We start from the raw sequence: 23,862 nt of genomic DNA, 5'->3' as shown, positions 1-23,862 counted from the left end.
CCCAGTGACCTGCCACCCATCCCTTTCTAACAGGGATTTGGAAACCAGAGACGGTCGTGGCAAGGGGAGGAGATTGCCATGGAGTTGGGATAACGCTCCGTGACTTTCCATACTGGTTTTCAAATGGCCTCACACAGTAGCCGCGAGTTTACTGGCCGGTGCCTGATAATAAGGACTCCAGTGACATTTAGGTTTTCATACGGGGAGGATTTGGGCCATCATTCTGTTGTGCCTAAGCACATGTGTGGGTAAACACATGTTCAAAGGGTAAAGGTTGTGTAGTTAACACAGATGGCAAGCAATGTCTAAAGATGGCAAAGTAAAAATTGCACTCAACCTGACCTCTTTCAGGAAAGTTCTTTGTAACACATAAAAACAAACACAACTACTTACAGAGGGCCCTGTGTGTACGAAACTTTTAATGGAAGCACTTCTTATCCTATGGTGCTTAATCTTATGAAGACTTCGTTTGTTAGGATGAGTATTAGCATATATGTTGAAGAGTTATGCAACAAATACATTTTTATCAAGCCGGTATCGGTAGAATAATTTAATGTCACAAGAAAAAGCCAACAAAGAAATGAATATTACTTGAGAAAAGTGACAGATGTAAAAAGATTCAGGCTGGAGGGAGAGGGTCTGGTTCTTACCCTCTTTCACTTCAACACAGACAAGGACAATGGCCCAGTCTAGAAATTGCTTTAATGTGTAAAAATCATGGCTAGAAAAAACCAATTTCAATTAAAATTTAAAGGAGCTGATAAATAGCATTAAATTAATTATGTATGTATACACGTTGTGTGTATTTTTGTGTGGAGTGTGTGTATATGTGTGTATGCTATGCATATATTATTGTGTGGTGTGTATGAGTGTGTGTGTTATGTGTTATTTCTGGGTAGAAGTCTTCTGGCTTATATTGCTATATGGTATGGTATGGTATGGTATGTATGCTATGTATATATTGTTGTATAGTGTGTATGTGTGTGTTATATGTTATTTCTGGGTAGAAGTCTTCTGGCTTATGTTGCTGTATGGTGTATATGTGTGTATACATGTTGTGTGGAATGTGTGTGCTATGTGTATGCTGTTGCATGGTGTGTATGTGTGTACTATGTATTATTTTTAGGTACAAGTCTTCTGGGTTTGTGTAGACTCATCCAGGCCATCATCTATTTTCATGTTCTTCTGAATATTTTCCAATTGTGCCCAGCTTTAGCAGCACAAAAAACAAATCCCACAGACACATCAGCACAGGATGCCATCACCACATGTAAAAACTGCCATGCTCGGGATCAAAACCAGGAAGATCTCTGCTATGAAATTAGCATAGACTCATCAAAGTAACAGTAGCTGTGACTAAGGACTATGAAAATATAAAGGGATTAACATATGTGATAATGGGCTAATTAAACCTTAGCTTTTCACCATGGTGGTTTTACAGCCTCTTCTTCTGGCTGCCAGTTTGGAAGCTGCCAGCAAATATTTTCTTAATTGCAAAAAGAGACAATGCACGTTCCACCGTCTCATTCGTAACATTCAAGGCAGACGTTACTAAGACCACGCATAGAGGATGAAAAAGACCACATTATTTGGAGAGCCCGAGGGATGGCGGGGCGGGAGGAAAGTGATGCCTTAAAAACAAAGCCCAACACAAGTCCTTACAAGAAATATTTAAGTAGAATTTGCACGGAAAGAGCCGACTTGCCTTGATAGACTAGCCTGCCCCTGTAATAAAACCTCCCAAAGTCAACAGTTCATAAAGTCTTTTGTTCTAGTAAAAGGGTCTTTAATTTTTAACACAAACTCATACTTTGGTATGCATGGACTTAAGTAAAATTAGGAGACATGTATATAATAGGATTTAATGGATTATCATCTGCATTTTCCAAAGATGTCAGCTTCTCTCAGCTCTGATGGAGTAGCACTTAATGTAAATTTAATTTGAAGTGATGTATTGAAGGCTTGAGGTGGTACTCCGTGATTCCCTAACTGCCTGGAGAGCCTCTGTGGGGAGCATCTGGATTTGGCGGCTCCACATGCCCGGCAGCATGTACTAACTAGGATTAATGAGGTAGCCTGTTCACCAGTGATCCAAAGGAGGTATGCTACATTTACTCCCAACAATATGAATAGGAGGGCTAGTTTCCTTTGGGGGCACATTGTATGATGAAACTTAATGACGGACTCTATATTGGGCATAATAAATAGACTATGGTGGAAGCACTTTTGCTTTGTCAAATTTAAATGTTATTTAATCATAAAATTGTGTTTGGTGGATAAAGTGAAAGTGAAGGTTTTTATGTTGTGTATGCGTGTGCGCGTGTGTGTATCTTCACAGATAATAGTTTCTTTAATGAGATTAAAACAGTAAATCTTCCCTTTAAAGCACCACAGGGTTGTTTAAAATAAAACCTACCTTTAGGAGTTGTTTGATTGTTAAAGCTAGTTTTGTTATTTTGTGTGTGTGTGTTGTGTGTGTGTGTGTGTTGTGTGTGTTGTGTGTGTGGGGTCCGTGTGTGTATACTCAGTATGTGTAAGTCACATACTGCTGAGTTAGGCAAAACTTCTTAATCCATCGGCAACTCATTTAAGCATCAAAATTTTATTTTGTCTTTGTGCCTAACTGAGCATTGACTAAAATCGCAGCTAATTTCAAATTCCCTTTGTCATCATGGTTTCCAGCCAAAAAGTCTATAATAAATGGTCAGAAGATGAGCGGAGGCTGAATGAATAGTGAGCGGTATTCATCAGCCAAACAGAGTCCAGATCCAATTATATGTATTCATTAAGTCATAATGATATCATGGTCTTTAACTAGGAAGAAAAGAGCGTAATTGAATAATAACAGTTGTACAATCCCAACGGAACACACTTTCCATCCCAGCCCGGCGACCCTCGGGGATGAGGCAGGATTGATGGAATTCTATTACTCTTTGATAGATTTATTATGAAAGGCCGAGTGGACTCGCGGCTCACTTTGTCACTCACGCTAATCAGTATCGTAAGGGCCCCCGAGCGGGCAGGCTTTTGTACCCCTCTGACAAAGACAAGGTTAGGGGAGGATGACAGACACCCAGACCTTTACAAACCCATACTGCAAGACAAAATGGGCCAGCTGAGCTCTGGGCTGGGACAGAATTTTAATTTGTTTATCAATGGCGCTCACATGTGCTGAGACCATAAGGGTATTTGTCGGAGGAGTTACACTGAAGCTGAACTCTTTTGTTTGCCAAGTGGGGCTTGGAAAAATATTTATTGAACTGTAAAAAACAGGCTAAATGGGGGGAAAAGGTAACTGTCTAGAGATGGGGGATAGCTCACGGTACTCGACATACGATCTGAGCCCGTCCATTAATTCTGATTTTGACTTTCGAAAAGTGTTTTTAGTATTAAAGCTACCTTTAAGGGTTATAGAATAACAACAGATAATTTTTTTCCTTTCATCTCTTTGATTTTTAAAAAGAGCTAAAAGATTATGAAGAGACCAGTGGGCATATTGAACGGGGAAGATGGATTAAATTTATTGGTATTTTGCTGGTTCTTTTTCCTTCCTGCCCATTACAATGTAGTATAACTTAGCACTGAAACAACTGCATTTTCCAAACATTTTTTTTTTTTTTTTTTTTGTAAAAGGTGTTTTCAGGCCTGCCAGCCTGGCTCAGCCAGCAACAGCTTTTCACATTGAAACGCAGCTTGCTAGCCTGAGTCTGCGGTCAGAGAGCATAGGATTTAGGAAACTAAATAATTCGCTTTGCTACTGGAGGGAGCAGGAGCCGAATGGGGCGAGCCTGGCATTCACCAGGCCCCAGCGCCGTGCCTGCCAGGGTTTATTTTTTCGGTTATTGTTGTTGAATCATCCTGATTTGTAATCTCCTTTTCTGCTTGAGATCTCCTTTTATCCCTCAGAACTGTGCTTTGCGCCGCCAGAGGAGCCAGTGAATTGGGAGGCTGGGCGGCCAACCTGCTCTGTCACAGAACGCCTGGCCTGGCGCTGTCCCGCGTGGACCTACGACGCCAGCTCGCTGCCAGTTCGGTTTGGTTTTGTGCATCTCTGGGAAGGCAGGCGGACAGCACAGTCACCTGTGAATGCGGCCTCAATTGGCTCAGCTGCCTCTCTGATGAATGGGCCAGGGTGTGCTGCAAAGGGTTTAGCATCGCTTCCAGCAGCGCACAGTGATTTTCAGGAGCGGGAAGGATGGCTTCACAGCCTTCTCCTTGAATTTCATTGTAATGTGCGTGACAGAGCACAGGGCGGCTGGACCTGCACGCACCGATCGCCAATGGTTGCCGCGGTGCGGCCAGGTTCTGTGTGTTGCTTTGGCTACTGTGGCTTGCTCAGTGTTGGCTTTTCTCCACAAGGTCGGGCTGGGAAGGCTCTGGATGCCAGACACCGGGCAGCAGGCCTCTGGGGCCAACCGGCCGTGCTGTTTGCTCATTCTTCCTGGAAATGGGCACAAAGTGGAGGTTAATTCATACCTCTTGGCCAGGGCTCCCTTAGCCACGCAAGTTCACCAACCAGTCCACGCAGGCTGACTACAAAGAGCTCATTGATTGCTTGTGGTCTTTCGTGAACAATACAAACCATCGGAACACAACCAAGACTTGGGAGGATAAGGAAGGTTGACAGGAAATTACATGAAGGACAACAGAGGGTTGGGATTTGCCAGCTTAGTTTTAAAGCAGACATTTAATGTGCTCTGGTTGGGAAGCCGGGATAAGCGCATGCGCTAGACCATACTATGGAGCCTACTTTTAATTGCTTCTTTTAGCCTCAGATCCTGTATCAGTCCTCATGTAAGATGACTTCAAGTGTGGTGTCCATGTCACCCAAAAGGAGTTTCTAAGGGAAATAACTCTTCTTCGGTGATTGCTGGATAACAACTTTGTTTTAACCCTCGCCAAAGCCTCTGAGGTACAAACGTTACCAGCATGGTTTTAGAGAAAAAGGAAATGAATTTAGAGGGTCGAGGAGTGGTCAAAGTCATGTAGTAAACAGCAGGATTAAGTTATGGGCTCAATCGCTGTCCACGGCCTCTCACGCTTGCCCACTGCTGGTGGCCAAGCTTCTGCTCTGCCCCAGTCGGTGACACAGGTGACCGTCTATGGGAGGCTGGTAGCATAGGAAAACAAAGCCTTACACACTGTCAAGCTATTATTGTTTAGTCAGAAAAGGTTGCCCTCCGCTGAACTAAACGGCAGTCATCAAACACATGCTTTTCTCAATGGCTTCACCGTTCTCCACACTCTGCAATTGGTCTCCTTTCTACTAAACGAGCTCAAACGCCTTGGCCTGGGAAGAGCCCTGGACTCTCTGTTCACTCAGCCTTTAGCTTCATGAGCCAGAAACTCTGCTGAGTCTTGGCTGTCTCTCCTAATTCCCTTTGGTGTAGATGGCAAAGTGGCTTTCCAAAGACGTGGTCTCCCTCAGAACCAGGGGAGGCTAAGAATGTGGTGTCTTACATTAAAAAGACACTTTGCAGATATTATATATATTATATATAATTATATTCAGGATCTACAGGTGGGAAAACCATCTCAGATTCTTGGAATGTGTTCAGTAATACAGTAATAGTGCTAATAATAACAGCAACAATAACAGCGGTAGTAGGGAGGCTGGTGTTTCATCAGAGAGGGAAATGAGACAGTGAAAACAAGAAGCTGGATAATGCACAGATGGAGCCACGACCCAAGGAATGCAGACAGCCTGAAATGCTGGGAAAGGCAAGGGAGGTGATCGTGCCTGGGACCCTTTGGGATGAGCATAGCCCTGCCAGCATCTTGATCTTTGACTTTCGCTATCACAGATTTGAGAGAGCAAATTTGTGTTGTCTTAAATAATCCCTGTGGCAACAGGAATCGAGTACGGTCCTGCCAGGGTTATTCTCGGTCACCCTCACTCGACACGTCCTCCTCTTTCTCCCTCTGTTTCTCAAATCCCCTTTTTATGGTTAAGTTGTATCTCGAACCTACAGTAGACGAATTGTTTGCTGTAGAGGCCACAGACTGCTTGACCGGACCATACATGTTATTTCTATTGATTCCCCAAATATTTTGTCAAGAAATCCATGGTCTAAAGGAAGAGGAGGAATGACTCATTCTTGAGCTACTGAGAGGGGCGAGTGTGGGAAACTGTGGAAAGCTCTCTGCTAAGGAACCTGGGTGGGAGGGAAGAGGTGGCGCTTAGAGGCATTTGGAAGCTTCGACTCTCCACTTAGTTCTTCTTGCCTACTTTAGCTTTCTGAAAGCAGCAGAACAGTAACACACTTAAGAGTACGTACGGCTGATGACCTGGCGCCTCTGAGACCAGGCATGGCCTCATCTGGTCCTAGCACTGTGGAAGCAAAGGCAGGCAGATCTCTGTGTGTTAGGTCAGCCTGATCTACAAAGTGAGTTCCACAACAGCCACCAATGAGGACATTCGAGCCAGGCTCAATGACCAGGCTTCAGTGCCAGCAACTTGGGAAGCTGAGGCAGGACAGTAAGTTCAAGGCCTATCTAGGCTACCAAGTGAATACAAGGCCTGGCCAAACAACCTAGTGAGACCTTGTCTCAAAATAAATAGTTTAGGGCTGGAGAGACGGCTCAGTGGTTAAGAGCATTGCCTGCTCTTCCAAAGGTCCTGAGTTCAATTCCCGGCAACCACATGGTGGCTCACAACCATCTGGAATGAGGTCTGGTGCCCTCTTCTGGCCTGCAGATATACACACAGACAGAATATTGTCTACATAATAAATAAATAAATATTTAAAAAAATAAATAAATAGTTTTAAAAAGTGATGGCACAGGGAGAGGGGCACGGGGGGAGGGGCACGGGGGGAGGGGCACGGGGGGAGGGGTTGGATGAAACTCACTAGAGCATTGCCTACCACAATGAAACACAAACGAAGCTTGATGCTCCGTTCTGAGCGCTGGGAAAACAATCTGCACATCCGCATTCAGATCCAGTCTTTATTACTCTGATTCTTGTCTGTGAAGTAGGGATGATGCCGGTGGTGACACCTCCCCATCTAGAGCCATGCAGAAGCATTAAGTATTGTGTGTGTGTTCATGCACAAGCTCTCGTGTGTGTGTGTGTGTGTGTGTGTGTATGCGCTGCGTGCATGTGTGCCACTGTCAACGTGTGGAGGTCTGAGGACAAGCTGAGAGAGTCTGTTTTCTCTTTCCCCCATTGGGTCCCCTGGATCAACCTATGCTGTCAGGCTTGGCAGCAAGTGCTTTTACTGGTCCCTGCTGTTTATCGTTTCTTAAAAAATTCCTCAAGAGTGGTTGTTACTGTCTTATTAATATCTTTTTGCATTTATATAGTGCTAAATGTCTGTCCCTGAGAGTCACGCATGCATATGCGCATGTGCGCACGCACACATACATACACACACACACACACACATACACACACACACACACACACACACACACACACTTGCATAACCCGCAGGTTAGCAAGGCCCACAGGAAGAGCCTATGCTCACTCATGGACTTGACATGGTCAGCAGGAAATCCACCTCTAGCTTCATAGTGAGAGGTGGGAGTGGTTCTTTTCCTTGACTCCTTCTGGGCCTTTCACTGGGGCCAGTCCTTGTCTCAACAGCTGAGCTCATGTATACAGGATTGAATAGTGACATGTGGGATTACCTTGAAACCAAAGGCATATTTACTGTGAAGCTGCTAAAGCTCAGGTCTTCCGCAGGCCCCTTCTAAGGCTCCAGATCCTCCTTTGTACCTGTAATGTTAGAGTCTTTTTTTCCCCCTCATGGACAAATTCCTAGAATTGTAACAGCCTCATTGGAAAAACCTAGAGTCACCCTCTGCCTAATGGCTGAGCATGTGACCTCAGTGGCCAGGCTGCTGGTTCCAAGCTAACTGCTACTCAACCTCAGAGGACTCTTCTTATACCTATGGTTTCTTCTCTGGAAAAAGGAGCCGATAGAAATGTCACCTTTTTCACAGGGTTATTGAGAGGATAAAATGCGTTAATTTTAGCAAGGGTCTTAGCAAATGTGTTATTGCTTTGAAGAGGCATCACCACCATGGCAACTCTTAAAGAGGAAAACATTACATTGGTACTGGCTTACAGTTTCAGAGGTCCATTATCATCATGGTGGGAAGCATGGTGGCATGCAGGCATGCATGGTAACTGAGAGTTCTACATCTGGATCCTCAGGCAGTAAGAAGAGGAGAGACTGGGCCTGGCTTGAGCATTTGAAACCTCAAAACCTACCCCCAGTGACACACTTCCTCCAACAAGGCCACACCTCCTAATCCCTGTCAAGTAGTGGCACTCCCTAGTGACCAAGCATTTGAATATATGAACCCACAGGGGGCATTCTAATTCAAACCACCAAAGTAAATATCCGGTGAGTGGGGTTTTTATTTTTTGTTCTTGTCAGTTTTGCTCACAATTTCAGATTACAGACCATCATGGTAGGTAAAGCCCAGGAGCTGAGAGATGTGGCCACCTTGCATGCACAGTTGAGAGCAGACAGCAATGCACTCACGCATGCATGCTCAGTGTCCAGGAGGTATGAGCACATATCGCTGAGAAGTAAGGAAGCTTCCAGCTGTTCAGTAAAAGCAGTTTCGAGAGAAGGCCAACGTAGAAGCCCAATGAGAGCACACACAATTCTTCACCTTGCTTATCTTCTTAATCCCAGAACTTTAAAATCGAAAATGCCTAGTGTCCTCCTAGCCCCTCTGATGGAACCTGCCTTTTCTGCCATCCCATCCCTCCAACTTCATTATTATGTGCATGCAATGCCCAGAGAGGCCAGAAGAGGGCATGCTGGACCCCCTGGGACTAAAGCTACAGCCAGTTGTGAGCCACCATGTGGGTACTAGGAATTGAACCTGAGTCCTCTGGACGATCACCCAGTGCTTTTGAACCACTAAGCCATCTATCTCTCCAGGACTTAAAGTTTTTATTTGCTTGTGTGTTTTAATTTTGTGTGCAGGGTATGGGTATGTGCACATGAATGCAGGTGCCCACAGAGGCCAGAGGAGGGCACTGGATCCCTCTGGGGCTGGAATTACAGGTGGTTTTGAGCTGTTTAAAGCGGGTGCTGGGAACTGACTTGAGGTCCCCTGGAAGAGCAGTACTCACTCTTAACTGCCGAACCATTTCTCTAGCCCCTCACGTAGGTCCTAAATTGAATCACAGCTAACTTGACCAAGTGCAAAAGATGCAAACTTTTCCTCTTTTCTAACTAACGCTTGTTTCTTGGTGAAATTTACATAATAAATGTAAAGCCCATATTGTCGTGGCAAAAACACATTAACTGAGATAACGCAGATAGCTGAGTCAGTATATTAAATGCGGGGAGAGTTAGCTGTCTTTACCCTTGAAGAAGAGTTGGTCACCATTTCATAGGAGAACCTGCTGGCCAGGGCACACTGCATCTGGATTTAGCAGGTAACTGTGGTTGATTTAGAATATCTTGTCCGCGCTCCAGGCTTGTCCTTTGACCTTGGGCGAGTCACTTAGCCCCCATCCCCAGACTCTCTTTGCTCACCTGTTAAAAGGAAGAAACAAGGTCCTCCTGAGTTGCTTTGCAAGATTGTCGTTGCCTGTGACTACATTGTGAGGACAAGCGCTTAGTAGTTCTTGTCTGCCTAAGAACAACTGCAGCCCCCGGGACGTAACAGAGACATATAAATGTCAACCACAGGAGTTAAGAATACCACATGGAATTCTACAAATAAGTTATGGTGATCACGATCTCAGATGGGAAGGCAAAAAGAAAAGCATGAGGAAGAATATAAAATAATGTGTGATAGGTGAAAAATTTGGCATGATGGTTAAGGATACAAAACATATTTCTTCAAAAATATATTCTAAGTGACTATTTCTGTCTGTGCATGGCCGTCTTTCCCTGGGCCGTGGCAGTAATTTCTAACAAGTCTCTTTGTTTCCACTTTTTCCCACCCACAAATTTATTTTTTACAGAACAGACAGCGTCATCTTTCAAAACCGTGCACTTCCAGAACACCCTCCAGTGGCTTCCTGTGCAAGCTGGTAACGAAAATCCAAGCCTGTCATTGTGGCTGGTTGAGTCCTGTCCCGATTCCCACAGTTCGCTGCTTCCACCCTGGGCTGTCCCCTGAGCTCTGGCCACACGGACTTTCCACCTGTCTTCCATTGGCAGGAACTTCTTGGAGAGCTGCTTAAGATGGCCTCCTGTGTCCTGACTTTCCTCTTCTTAAAACTATGCAATTCATTTGTGGACTCACTTAGTATAATTATTGGCCTGTGTCCCTTTGAAGAATAAAGCACCGTGAAAGTAGGCATTCTCCCATCCCCTTCCCTGCCCTCCTCACCTCTCCCCTCTCCTTCCCTCTTCTTCCTCCCTTTCTTTCTCTCCTACCTCCCTTCCTCCCTTTCTCCCCCTTGTCTCCTCCCCTTTCTTTCTTTCTTGGAGACTGTTTCTCATGTATATAGCTAGTCTCGAACTTGCTATATAGCTTGGGGCCACCTTAAATTTCATTTTTAAAAAGTTAATTTATTTATTTACTCTGTGTGTGTGTGTGTGTGTGTATGCATGTGTGTGTATGCATGTGTGTGTATGCATGTGTGTGTATGCATGTGTCATGGCACGCAGTGGAGATCAGATGGCAACTCATGGGAGTTGATTCTTTCTACCACGTGAGTCCCAAGGACTGAACTCGGGTTGTCTGTCAGGCCTGGCAACAAGTGTCTTTACCCACTGAGCAGTCTTACTCAGCTCCACCCCTAAATTTCTGTTGCTCCTGCTTCTACCTCCTGAACATTATTTTATCTCTCTATTTTCCTGTCTTTATTTTAAAAAGACTTTCATAATTTTCACTTATCATTTTTTTCTACCCATCTTCTTTCGACTCCTTACAATAGTTACTTGGGAAAGTTGAATTTGTTTTGGGATTTGTGAGGCCCTGAGGGCCTGGGCATCCTAAAGGACAGTGTGTTTTTGGACTGGGGATTTCACATCCTGAGGTTCCCTGGCTTATCCCAAAAACAAACAAACAAACAAAAAACCACAACAAAAACCCATTGAAATACCAATTTTTTGGAGACCCTATAATTGGCTCGTTCCCTTCTTAGAATTGTATGTGCATTGTCCACTACAAACAATATAGCTTTCTGTGTGCTGTGTGCGCACACACTCAAGTGAGAACGCTGTGTGCAGGTATTGGCACTATGCTCAGAAGGAACTGTGCCACCCAGGACACAGTTCTCCTTTCCCAGTGCCCACATTACCAGCGTTTCTTTTTTCCTAAATAAGTGGAAAGAAAATGTTTACATTTATCTTAGACGAAAGAGGCTGCCTTTCCTTGGCATGGCCCTGCCCACATCCTGCCCATTTGCCTGCTTGCCACTGACTGGCACGCCTGCCTCTTGAGCTCCGGGCTGAGCCGCAGTCTCTCCATCGTGGTTCATTTTCCCTTCTGTTGTCTGAAATAACAGAGTGTGGAAAACTTGCTTCCTAGGTCTGTGCACTCACTTTCTCAGCGACTCCCAGGCTAATCAGGCACGTCCATCCACCTCCACGTTCCCGTAGCTTCCTCTATGGGTCATACCCAGTTACATGTTCTTCTGTGGTGTCGTGTTCCCCTGGAACTTGCCACTACCCAACCCAGCATGCCTGTCAAGGACTATGTTTTATTTTCCTTTGACCTCCTATTGATCTGGGCACCCATGCCTATGATTCCATGGAGTGTAGAAGAGCGCATGCTGCCTGGCTTTCCCAGGGAAGGGCCTCACCACAACACAGATGTAATACCCAGTGAAACCTCTCGCATTGTTTGGAGAGCCTCTCCCCTGCCAAGAATCTATCCACCCGCAAACAGGCTTGTTGCTGGCCAAACAGATGGACAAGGGAGCTAGGCAGGCCAAAGCCCATGGATGATCATGAAATGACTTGGCACACGGGAGCCAAGGGTGTTGGAAATGGATGCTCGTCCTTGCAGCTCAGTTTCCATGGTAAGAATAGACCGGTATGGATGAGGGTTTGACACGGAGTTTCTATCTACAGGGGAGAAGATGAAGTGTGACCGAGTGTGCAATATGATGTGTGCGTTAACAGGTGGGGGAAAGCCCCCAAGAACATAGATAGCTCTGAAGTGATCATGTCAGTCTAATGGACAAGGTAGCTAATGTCATCGGCTGCTGGTCAGCTCTGAGAATCCACATCTGCTCTGGTTGTCCAGTGATCATCACTCATAGATTATGTTAAGGATCTCACGTATGTCAGATCGTAGAAGACACCAGGTAGGTGAATCCTATCACTAAGATGCACGTACCATCCTCCAGTTAGCTTCATAGTTAGTTATTGGGTTGCTGCTTTACATATCATGGGTATATGACCAACGTGCAGGGGTGGATCAAGGTTAACGTGGAGGCCTAGAACAATTTCTTGGAAGAAGTGGTATTTATGTTGAAATATGGGGAATGTGTAGAAACCAAAGGAGCAGTGGGCATTGACAGCGCAGAGCAAGGTGTGCAATCGTGGCGTGATGGGACTCGCAGCATTTTACTGTGGTTTAGGAATGGCAACTCGGCCTTGTGGTGTGGCTCATTTGATAAAGCACTTGCTTAGCCTCCAGGGAGTCCTGGGTTTAATCCCCAACACTGACTAAACCGGGTGTGGTGATACAAATTTGTAATCCCAGCTTTAGGAGATGGAGACAGAAGGAACCTAAATTCAAGGTTACTTTCTGCTGCCCGTAGAATTTAAAGCCAGCCTGGGCTACAAGAGCATGTGCTCAATTAAATAGAAATCAAAACAAGCCCCGATCGTCGTCTGAACTTAGACCTGTCTCTCAAGTGGTCCTAGAGTGTTTGTCTTAGTATCTGTTTCTTGGGGCTGATGAAATGAGTCAAATCCATCCTCTGTGGCAGAGGTGACACTCGACTCTCTCCTGCTGGCAAGGTTTTCAGCTTCTCTAAGTCTCAAGGGTCCTCGCCTCTACAATGTATAGTGAGACCGGTTAACATAGTACAGCAGAGTCTACATAGCCCTGACGCGCACCCCTATAGGAAGGGTGTGATTCAATACCCAGAGACACTGTTAGCCAAGCACTCAGAAGGGCTAGCTGACATCAGACCTTTCACTATGCAGAAGTCACTCAGATGCTTGTTTTTGTTTAGGGTTTATACTAAATGCAGAGACTGAAACCGATTTGGAGTCAAACTTGAGATTAGAATAGTCTGTCTGTAATATTTACTATCCACAGTTACTGTGTTGTGAAAATGGTACTATCTCTCACTCTTCCTGTAAATCATTGCAACAAATAAGCGATCATCTAAGTAAAGAATCCAGCAATCGCTGGCTTTAGTGGACAGTATTCACTTCCTTTCCTCTTTGTGGCATTTAGAATTCAGCACCCACCTACTTTTTAAAAGTACTGGATCTCTTTTCCAACAAGTTTTCTTATATGAAAAGCCAGAAGGGGCTGGAGGGACGGCTCAACCATTAAAGGCTAGGTTCACAACCAAAAATGAAAGGCAGGAAGATCTTCCCATCAGAAAACAGAGGTTGAACATCTTGATGGAAATTGGGGGAAAGGATACAGACAGACTCTTCTGGGGCCAGCGACCCCGCTCTTGCCTCAAGCTACCTATAATGAAAAAGCTGGTGCCTGCCACCTGTCTCAGAGATCTGTCCCCAGGATTAATGCGAGGCGGTCTGAAGGGCCCGATGAAGCTTTTGAAAGGAAATTGCAGGTGCAGGCCCCGTGCCTCAGAATACAGCTGGCGCGAAGTGATTTTCCTTCCTCCGTGTTGAGAATCTAACCCAGGGTGTGACCGCATTTTAGAGACATTATTCTATGATATCGTAGTACATCTTTGAGACACTGAAGTTGCCTCTGAACCAAGTTTCCTGGGTTCCCCGTCCCTTTTAAACGGTCATCCTAAGCGCCGTCTTTCTGAGCGCCCAGATTGTCTCTCTCACCCGGATGTTTGTTAAAAGTGCTGTTTCCTGGGTTTGGACTTCAGATCCACAAATTAGCAAAACTCCAGGAAGCACCATTCACATGCAATACCATGTGAATGGTGCCCCCTGGTGTTGTTCAATGTGGCAGTCTGCTGTCTGCAGACTGAATAGAGGTTTTTGCCTGTGGTTGCCCGGGAATTTACATTTCAGCCAGCACTTCCAGAGTATTAGCTTCGGGAGCCTAAGTCAACACTCAACGAGCTGGGACGACTGTCTTGATGACCTTGGGAACTGGAAGTCCCCCTGGGGGACTTGGGCAGGGCTGCCTCAGCTTTCGCCCCCTCGCTGAGGAAGAACAAACACATTAGGGGCCTAATAGCCAGTATTTGTTGAGGAAGTTACTAATGTCAGGCGAGGTGCTAGGCACTTCACAGGCCCATTCTAATTCCATCCTCCCCACCACTTTGTGAGCACAGGGCTAGCACTTCCTTCTAATGAAAGAGTAAAACGGAATCCGGAGACTAGCTCTGGTGTGCAATAAATATCCAATAAGTGTTAATATTCTACGAGTTTATGTGTAAATACGTAAAAGACTATAAATCCATTGTCCCATCACCCAGAAAACAGTAGTGTCATTAGGAATGACTGAGAATTGGACCCTAGGAGGGACTCGGGAGGGGTGTTTGCCAGGTAAAAAGGTGACAAGCACCTGTGGAATGGAGAAAGACAAAGGAAGGAGGCTTAGGGATAAACAAACAAACAGGTTCCAGCACCTCATCCTTTCTCCTGCTGAGAGAGAACTTGCCCGGTCCGAGCATCCTTCTGCTGCCCCTCCCTGCTTCACCGGAGGGGGGGGGGGCACAACACACTTTCCTTTTACTGTGTCCAAACTTCAAGCATTTCTAATGTGTGCCTACAGCAGGGAATTCCCTTCCTGTCAGAAACATCCGGGAGCAAACTCACAAGTGAGCTTTTAGAACACAATGCATTTCAAAGGGGCGAGTTCTTCCCACTTTCTAAGTGGACAGAGTTACCTACTGAACAGTTGTAATTGCCTATGGTAGACCAGCCAATTCTGTGACGTTCATGCTCCTTCTCTTGGAACCGGAGCCAGACCCCATTCCTTCTGGCTTCTTGGGAAGTTAGGCATGGTCATGGGATGTGGGCCTTGAGGGAAAAGGATGCGTACAATGGCTAAGCTGAATCCAGCCCTGCTTCCCTGCTTTGATCTCCTGACTGACTGGAGTGTGGATGTCCAGAGCCACTTGGCAAGCTGTGGTGAAGATGGCAGAGCTCTTGCCAGCACTGGGCTAGTATGATTGCTTGCAGGCCAGCCACCATAGCTCTGAACCTGCTCCTCATGGCATTAGTATTTGGGAGAGAGAGAGTTTTCTTGTGACTCCCTGGGCCCCAGGCCTTCTGAGGGCAGGAACCTCCTTGCACTTTGGCGAGTGCATCCATGGCAAGCATCACATCTTTTCTTCCAGGGGTATTGCCTCCTTTTCCTCTCTGAAGGCTGGTTTTTTTTTATTGTTGTTGTTGTTGCTTCTTAACCTTTGCTTTTGTTGACTACATCCCCAACACCAACTGTGAGGCAAATGCCCCCCCCCCCTTTTCTTGATTCCCAAGGTGCTGGGGAGCCTCATGCATCCCATCCCAGGAACAGTTTATAATTTTCTTTTATCTTTTAAATGATCTCTATTTTCAGCTTAATCTAGGGGCATGGGCCTAGAGTCCCAGCACTTGAGATGCTGATGCAGGAGGATGCTATATTTTCAGGCTAGTCTGAGCTACACGGGAGATTTTGCCAAAAAGAAGAGGAGAAGAAGAAAGAAAAGAAAGCAAAACGCTAACCCACAAAGAAAACTTCAAACCAAACCATGGAGATACCCGATTAACTCTCCTAAATGGGATTTTTATATGCAAATAAAGATTGATCTTCCTTTGAGCAATTTTAGCATAGGCAATATTCAATTTGGAATCAGTATCATTCACTGCGAGAAAGAAACTTTGCAAATCCATAATCCATTTAAATGTGACTGTCTTTATGACTCTGCTTTATTCAGCCTTCTATCAATACCTACATAAGTAACTACAAACCGTGAGTTCATGGTTAAGGTAATAACAGAGAAGCTGAAGACAATGTGTTTAATCAACATTTAAACTCGTAGGGTCTTGGTTGGTTTTTATTTTTTGACAGGATGATCTCTAACTTATGCCTCCACCTCCTGAGTGCTGGACTTAACAGGCCTGTGCATGTGGTTTTTTTCACCAAGGACCTTTAGGGGGAGACTACAGACGTGACTTTGCATATTGCTCTCTCCACAGAAGATTCTCTTGTTTCTAACCAATATGGACTGTTTGCCATCTAGTAGGTTTACATCAGCTCTTGAGATGCTGATGAGATTGCTCATTCAGGGGCTGCAGAGTTGGCTCAGCCGTTGAGAGCACTTGTTCTTGCAGAGGACCTGAGTTCTGTTCCTGGCACCCACATGGTGGCTCTCAACCATCCTTAACTCCAGCTCCAGGGAATCCAGTGCCCTTTTCTGACCTCCTTGGGCACCAGGCGTGTAAGCAGTGCACATACATACATGCAGGGAAAGCACTCATACACATAACAGAAAGATAATAAAGAACAGGGATTTGAACCTGCTCGCTGATCACAATACTAAATATTGAGAGATGTATTGGCATCAATGGAGTCCACACTTCCCTTGCCTCTAGATGCTTATCTCTCTCTCTCTCTCTCTCTCTCTCTCTCTCTCTCTCTCTCTCTCTCTCTCTCTCACTCTCTCTAATATCTCCAGAAAAAGGAAACATTTCTACCCACCAATCCGAGCAGATCTGTGTTAACAAGCTATTCTTTATAAAGAAATGAGACTGTGCATACCTCTGGAGTATTTTAAGGAAGATCATGGATTGTTAACACTGTTTGTCCTCCTGGCATTAAGATTGCTGACAAGTGAGCTCTTAAGCACCGCACTAGGTTTTGTGACCAGGTGTGTGTGTCTGTGTGCATATGTGCATGTGAGTGTGTGTCTGTGTAACTGTGTATATGTGTGTGTGACTGCACATATGTGTGTGTGTTGTGTATAAGTGTGCATGTACCTGTGAGCATCTATGTCTGTGTGAATGCACCTTTGGAAATGTCTCTGTGTGTATGTGTGTGTGTGCATGTGTCTGCATGTGTCTGCATGTGGGTGTGTTATTATATGATATGGCCCAGGTAGGCCTTGGACTAGAAATAGTCTTCTGCATCAGGAGTAGCTGGGATTACAGGCCTTTGCTCCCCTTCCCACAATTGTGGCAACAGAAACAGGTGTTGACACAATTCCTTCAAAGATGTTTGATCAAAGTAGAAAGACAAGATGCCTACCTCATGCAAACTTCCACCTTAGGGCATTGACACGTCTCACTTTCTTTGCCTGCCAGTTTTCACTATGGTTTTCTTCACGCCTTCTGGTCCCTCCTTCTTTCCTTCCTTCCTTCTCAATGATTTTAATTATTTAATTTAGTTTTGCTTTGTTTTGAGACAAGTTTTCTCTGTGTAGCCCTGGCTGTCCTGAAACTCGCTATGTAGATTATGCTGGCCTCGAATTTATAGAGATCTTCCTGCCTCTGCCTCCCAAGTGCTGGGATTAAAGGCGTGCGCCACTACCACCAGCCTGACTAAATGCTTTTCAAACAATATATTTTGATCATGTTTTCCCTTTCCCCAGCCCCTCCTTTCAGATCCTTCTATGTACCCACCCAACTTCATGTTCCCTTTCTCTCTCAAAAGGAAGTGCCAGGGCAGAGAAGGCAATATCTCCAAAAATAACATCAAATACTCTGCCTTGAAGAGAACTCTAGCAAGTACTGAGGCCTCTAGAAGTCTGCAGCCTTCTCCCCAAAGCCACACAAAGAATTCTTCCTCCTGGGAAGATGTGCAATAGCTGTCTTGCTGTTTCTCAGAGAAAGCAGCCAAGACCCAGAGGACAACTGACAAGCAGACCTGGCTGAAGTCCTCACTTTGATCACCCCAGCCCTCCTCCGGCTTGTCCATCAGGTCTCCACAACTGTCCGTTCGTCAAGCCTCTCAAACAAAAGCACATATCTTGTCATTTACTCGAACCCCAAAGCCCCTGTCTTCCTCCTATTATGTAAGATCTGATTAAGTTCTTTCTACTTTTTTCTTATTAATCCGTGTCTTTTTAAGAGTGCCAACCGTAAGTGTCAGCAAGGAGTGGGAAAAGTTTTATCTTTCCCCCAACATAGTTCTTAATTCTATTGCATTATACTTTACTTTTATATCATTACAGTAAGATTATTTTTTGTTGTTTTAACACTTTAAGGACTGGAGATGTCACACAACGGCAGAGTATTTGTCTGGCATGTGTGAGGCCCTGGGCTCAATCCATAGGTATTACAGCTGTTAACATTTAGCCTCGTCTGTTTTGTCAATTTAAAAAAAAAGTAAAGATTTTTTTTAAAATGCTGTTTAAAATCATCACCACATTATAATATTCACACACAATAAAACAAATAATAATTCCTTAATATCATGTTCGACTTTTCCTAATTGTCTCCAAATCTCTTTTTACAGTTGGTTTGATTGAAACAAGATTCGGATAAGATCCACATATTGATTTGGTTGTTATGTCTCTTAAGTCTTGTCTAATCTTTACTATTTCCCATTCCCAGCCAGCTATTTGTTGACGAAAACGGATAATTGATCACCTAGAATTTCCCGCACTCTCGTTCTGTCTGGAGCCTCACAGAATGATTCAATCCATCCTCCTAGCCAGTTTAGGTCCTGGGATGTCTGCGCATTTGGCTGAAGGGCTGCTTAGGTGCCAGGGATCTGCTGAGACACAGGTTTCTGGGGCCCCTCCCTAGAGTTTCCGGTCCATTTGCATTTCTAACACGTTTTTCCAGAGGATGCTGGGGCTGGTGGTCCAGGCCTCACTCTGAGAATTCCGGCTTCTGGGGAAAGATTAGGTCCCTTTGAAGATGTTAAGCAGCTGGGGGAAGAAAGTTCAGTGGCAGAGATGATTCTCAGGGGGACCCTGGGTTCATTCCCTGTACCATGTAAATGACCAATGAGAAACCACATATGCGCGCGCATGCGCTCACACACACACACCTAGCTCAAGGTACAGTATATTGGCGTGTTAGAAAACAGAGGTTGCTCCCTGACCTTTTCCTCCCGTTCTTCTTTCTGCACACTCAGATTCTCATTTGAGAAATTCTCTCCTCATATGTGGAAGAGAAATGTCCACATTTCTGAAGACATAGACAAATATGAAAACAGAAAAAGTTTTGGCAACCCCCCCCCCCCCCACTCCCTTTGTCCATATGCCTGTCAGTAACCAGCCTCTCCATAAAACCGCATCGAAACATGGAAGCTTCCCCCTCTTTGGCTCTCCTTTCCCTAAAAGCTCCCTTGTTTCGCAAAGCTTACACTAAATCATTTGCATGCTTTTGTGAACTTGCTTTTGTCATGGTTGCGTCAGCTAAGAGGCTAGCAATGGATTATTAAGAAATCTTTTCTCCTTCACAGTATGTTAAGGATTCATTGAGAAAATGTGTTAGTTTTGTTTTATTCTATTGACTGTTTCTTCTTTTTCTTTTTCATTGTAAGCTTTTTAAAAACAATTATTCTTCTCTCACATTATTTCTTCTTTTTATCCCATTCCCTCCTCCCCTGTCCTCGGAGTTGATGCCCCTGGTGCCCCCTCCCAAGTGCTGAGATCACAGGTGTATGTCACCACATTGGTTTCTGCAGTGCACGACTGGCAAGCCCTCCCTCTGCACACTGGGCGATACGCCCAGCCTGAGCTTCTTTAAGGTTGATCATTTGGATGGTCAAACATTTTAACATATTTGTTTAGAATTTGGATAGTCCCACCCAATCTGAAATAATTGATATTTCATCTAGTTTTTTGGGGGAGTGGTGTTGAAACAGGGTTTCTCTGTGTGTATCCCTGGCTGGACCGGAACTCACTCTGTAGACTAGGCTGGTTTTAAACTCAGAGATCCTCCTGCCTCTGCCTTCGGAGTGCTGGGATTAAAGGTGTGCACCACCACTGCCTTGCAAGGCACTCATCTGGTTTTTAATGTCTACGTGTTTAATTTTCCACCTGGCAGTTTGGTTTGAATGATGTTTATTTGTATGCTGTAAGGGTTGCTTGAGTTAATGGGATCTGGGGCAGCACTTCTCCCAAGCTGGATTTACTGTGGGAGGAGTCCCATATAGACAACATGACTTATCTGTGAATCATAGAAATATTTTGAAGGGTAAAGCAGAACGACCCACTGAAGAAGCATTTCTCACAGTAATTACAGGCAGACAGGAAGAAGTAGCAGTGTGTTTGAATCACGATGTAAGAACAGGGAGGCAGATACCTGAGTCCAATCTGCAGCTACTGCCCAGGCTGGTCCACACATGAAACACAAATTTTATGCCAACAAGGGTTTATTTAGTCCAGAGAACAAATCATTCTGCTTTGTGTCCCAGATTTTGTAAAGACAGGACATTTTTTTCATAGAGATGTACTTCTGCATTTTTCATTAAGTAAAACCCGTAATTTATTCATATTGCTTTAATTAAATTCATAAAAAATGGCAAGAAAACTATTACTAGAAACAATATATTGTTTGGAAATTTGTGTCCATTGTGCAGTGAATGAATTAATTTTCTTTTCTTTTTTGTTCTTCTGCAGAGGTATCCTACGGTATCTTGTATGCCAGGCAAATGGTTTTACCCCAACCGTCACTCCAGTCCCCTTGCTGAGCTACTTAACACAGGTACTATCTGATACACTTAATTGTGTGTGCGCGCGCACACATGCATGTGTGTAATGAAAATGATTGAAATCCATTCTAGTGAAATTTCAAAGAATAAAACACTGTTAGCTGGAGTTATCTTGTCACACTAACTCTCTTGAGCTGACTGTCCAGCTGACTGAAGTTTGTTTCCTTTGACCAACATCTGCCATAACCATCCTCCCACCCCAGCCCTGGGAGGACTCTCCACCCTGCATACAAGCGAGATCATGCGTTTGCCTTTTATGCCTGGATTATTTACCTTAGACCATTTTAGGGTTGCATCCACGTTGTCATCAATGGCAGGACTTCCTTCTAACTGACGAGCCTTCCATTGTGTGTATATACTGAATTCTCTCTCACTCTCCTGCCCCAATCCAGGATCTCCTTCCTCAATCTCCTGAGTGCTAGGATTCCACACCAGGCTCCTGAACTTTCTCTGCCCGTTCATCCATTGCCTTAACATTCATCTACCATCTTTGTGATTGTGAATAATATTGTAATAAACATGAAAGTGGGGAGTGGAGAGATGGCGTAGCCCTGGCTGCTTTTCCAGAGGACCCAGGTTCTATTCCCAGCACCCATATAGCAGCAACAACTGCCTGTACCTCTAGTTCTAGGGTATCTGATGCCTTTTTCTGGCCTCTGCAGGCACTGGTGGAATACATTTAGTGCACAGACTTGTTTGCAGACAAAGTGTCCACATGCACAAAATATATATAGTGTATATATGCTTTTATATATACACACACACACACACACACACATACACACACACATATATATATACTGATTTTGTTCCCTTCAGTATAAACCCAGAAGTGGGACTGGGGGGTCATATGTCAGTCTTAGGATTTATTGATTGATTGATTTTGTTTAGTTTGTTTTAAGAGAAACTTCATATTTCTTTCCATAATGGCTTTCTAATTTACATTGTCCCTGATAGTACTCAAAGATTTTTGTGTACTTTTTCTATACCATCTCTAACACTTGCTATTGTCTGTCTTTTTATTTATTTTTGAGACAGAGTGTTGCTGTGCTGTCTTGAACTAGCATCCTCCTGCCCCCTGAGTGCTGGGATTTATCTTTTGATTGTACTCATTCTAACAAGTGTGAGGTATATCTCACCAGTGTCTTAATTTGTTATTCTCTGTTAGCTGCTGACACTCAACATTTGTTTTTATGTGACTCTTAGCCAGTTTCATATCTTATCTGAGAAAGGACAATTTAGATTCTTTGGTCTTTGTTTGTTTGTTTCTTCCTTCCTTTCTTGTATTTTTTTTTTCAAAGCAGGGTTTCTGGTGTAGCCTGGCTGTCCAGAAACTCACTTTGTAGATCAGGCTGGCCTTGAACTCAGAGATTCACCTGCTTCTGCCTTCCGAGTACTGGGTTAAAGTGTGCACCACCACAGCTTGGCTAGATTATTTATTTCTTAATTCAAATTATTTTCTTCTTGTTTGTGGTATACACACACACACACACACACACACACACACACTAACACGTATATGTATATACAAATTTTATTTTGAGAGAGGGTATCACACCTGACTGGCCTGGAGCTGATTGTGTAGACCAGGCTGCCCTCGAACTCATAGAGATTTGCGTGCCTCTCCCTGCTGAGTGCTGGGATTAAAGGTGTGTATCATCATACCTGGCTCTATGTATTTTAAATATCAATTTTTGTCGGTTTAAGCGGCTCTCTCGTTCTTTTTATATTGCTTTAATTTAAAAAACTTTGTCATTTTATAATCACTATTGGCATGAAAAGTTTGTCTTGTACAATTTATATATGCTACTGCGAAGACTAAGACACATATATAAAAACAAAGCTACCACATGGCAATGATAGAAATAAAAGCCTGCGTTAACCGAGGTTCAGTGTGACTTGAAGAACCTTGATTGGTGCTTATGGGAATCACTTCTGCTGCTGAGATAAGACACCATGACCAAGGCAACTTTGTAGGAGCTAACTTTAGCTGGACTTCCAGTTCCAGAGGAGTAGGAGTCTGCTGTGGAGGCAAGCGCAGGTGCGGTGGCAGGAGCAGGACGTGTCAGGTTTTTCTTAAGACCGGCCTCTCTGCCTACGCAAATAATTCCAATCCGACCAAATCAGACTGAATAAAAGATGTCCATGTTTCATGTCAAGCTTCCGGGTGGCACCGGGAAAACATGGTGAGGGGAAGAGAGAGAAGGGGAGACCGTAAAACCAGGAGACCACATATTCATTCTCTGGGGGCAGTTTAAGTAGCCTGTGGGAGTGGTCTTGACCCTCGCTGGGGAGGGGTCATCATTTGGAGGGCATTCTCGGAGGTGGAATTTGGACTGAGACAACTCCCAGGGGAGGGGGTTTGAAATGGAGCTTCCTGCCCAGTATTCCAAAGATGGATGTCAGCGGTTGGGATGAGCCCCCCCCCCCCACACACACACTAAATATTTCAAACAGGAAGCTGAGACCAAGAACTGGAAACACCTGAGGCTTTTTCCACTCAAAGCCCCTCCCCCCCCAAAGTAACATAGCATCTCTAACACATAAGTTCTCAATTCACAGGTTGGGGTCAAATGACTCTTTCACAGGGGTCACCTAAGACCATCAGAAAAATAGATATTTATGATTCTGAACAGTAACAAAACTACAGTTGTGAAGTAGCAACAACATAATTTTGTGGTTGAGGGTCACCACATCATGAGGGACTGTGTTAAAAGATCACAACATTAGGAAGGTTGAGAATCACTGATCTGGCTAGTTAGAGTGCATCTCCTAAACTCCCCAAACACCAACAACAACTGCAGATCAAGTGTTCAAATGCTTGAGACTATGGGAGGCATTTCTTACTTACATCAGCGCAATGGTCAAATATTGCCAGCCTTTGTTTCTTATTAACAAATTAACATGACTCTTGGATTCATTAGTTTCTTTTTTTTAAAGGTTTTTATCTGTTTTCTGTTTATTTTTTTTCATTTTTAAAGCTTTATTACACATATGAGTGTTCTGCATGTACACCTGTGTGCTGGAAGAGGGCCTTAGATCCCACTGTAGATGGTCATGAGCCACCATGTGGGTGCTAGGAATTGAACTCCGATCTCTAGAAGAGCAGCCAGTGCTCTTAACGGCTGAGCCATCTCTCCAGCCCCGATTCATTAGTTTCTT

The 23,862-nt window shown here is 44.4% G+C and overlaps 1 pseudogene; it reads left to right on the top strand.

The window, feature by feature from the left end:
• The window catches only part of LOC142833287 (BCL2/adenovirus E1B 19 kDa protein-interacting protein 3-like), a 125,921-nt pseudogene that overhangs the window by 78,867 nt on the left and 23,192 nt on the right, over positions 1–23,862 (top strand).

This window comes from Microtus pennsylvanicus, chromosome 13 (assembly GCF_037038515.1).
Source record: "Microtus pennsylvanicus isolate mMicPen1 chromosome 13, mMicPen1.hap1, whole genome shotgun sequence".
NCBI classification, from domain to species: domain Eukaryota; kingdom Metazoa; phylum Chordata; class Mammalia; order Rodentia; family Cricetidae; genus Microtus; species Microtus pennsylvanicus.
This window is presented reverse-complemented; position numbering and strand designations above follow the sequence as displayed.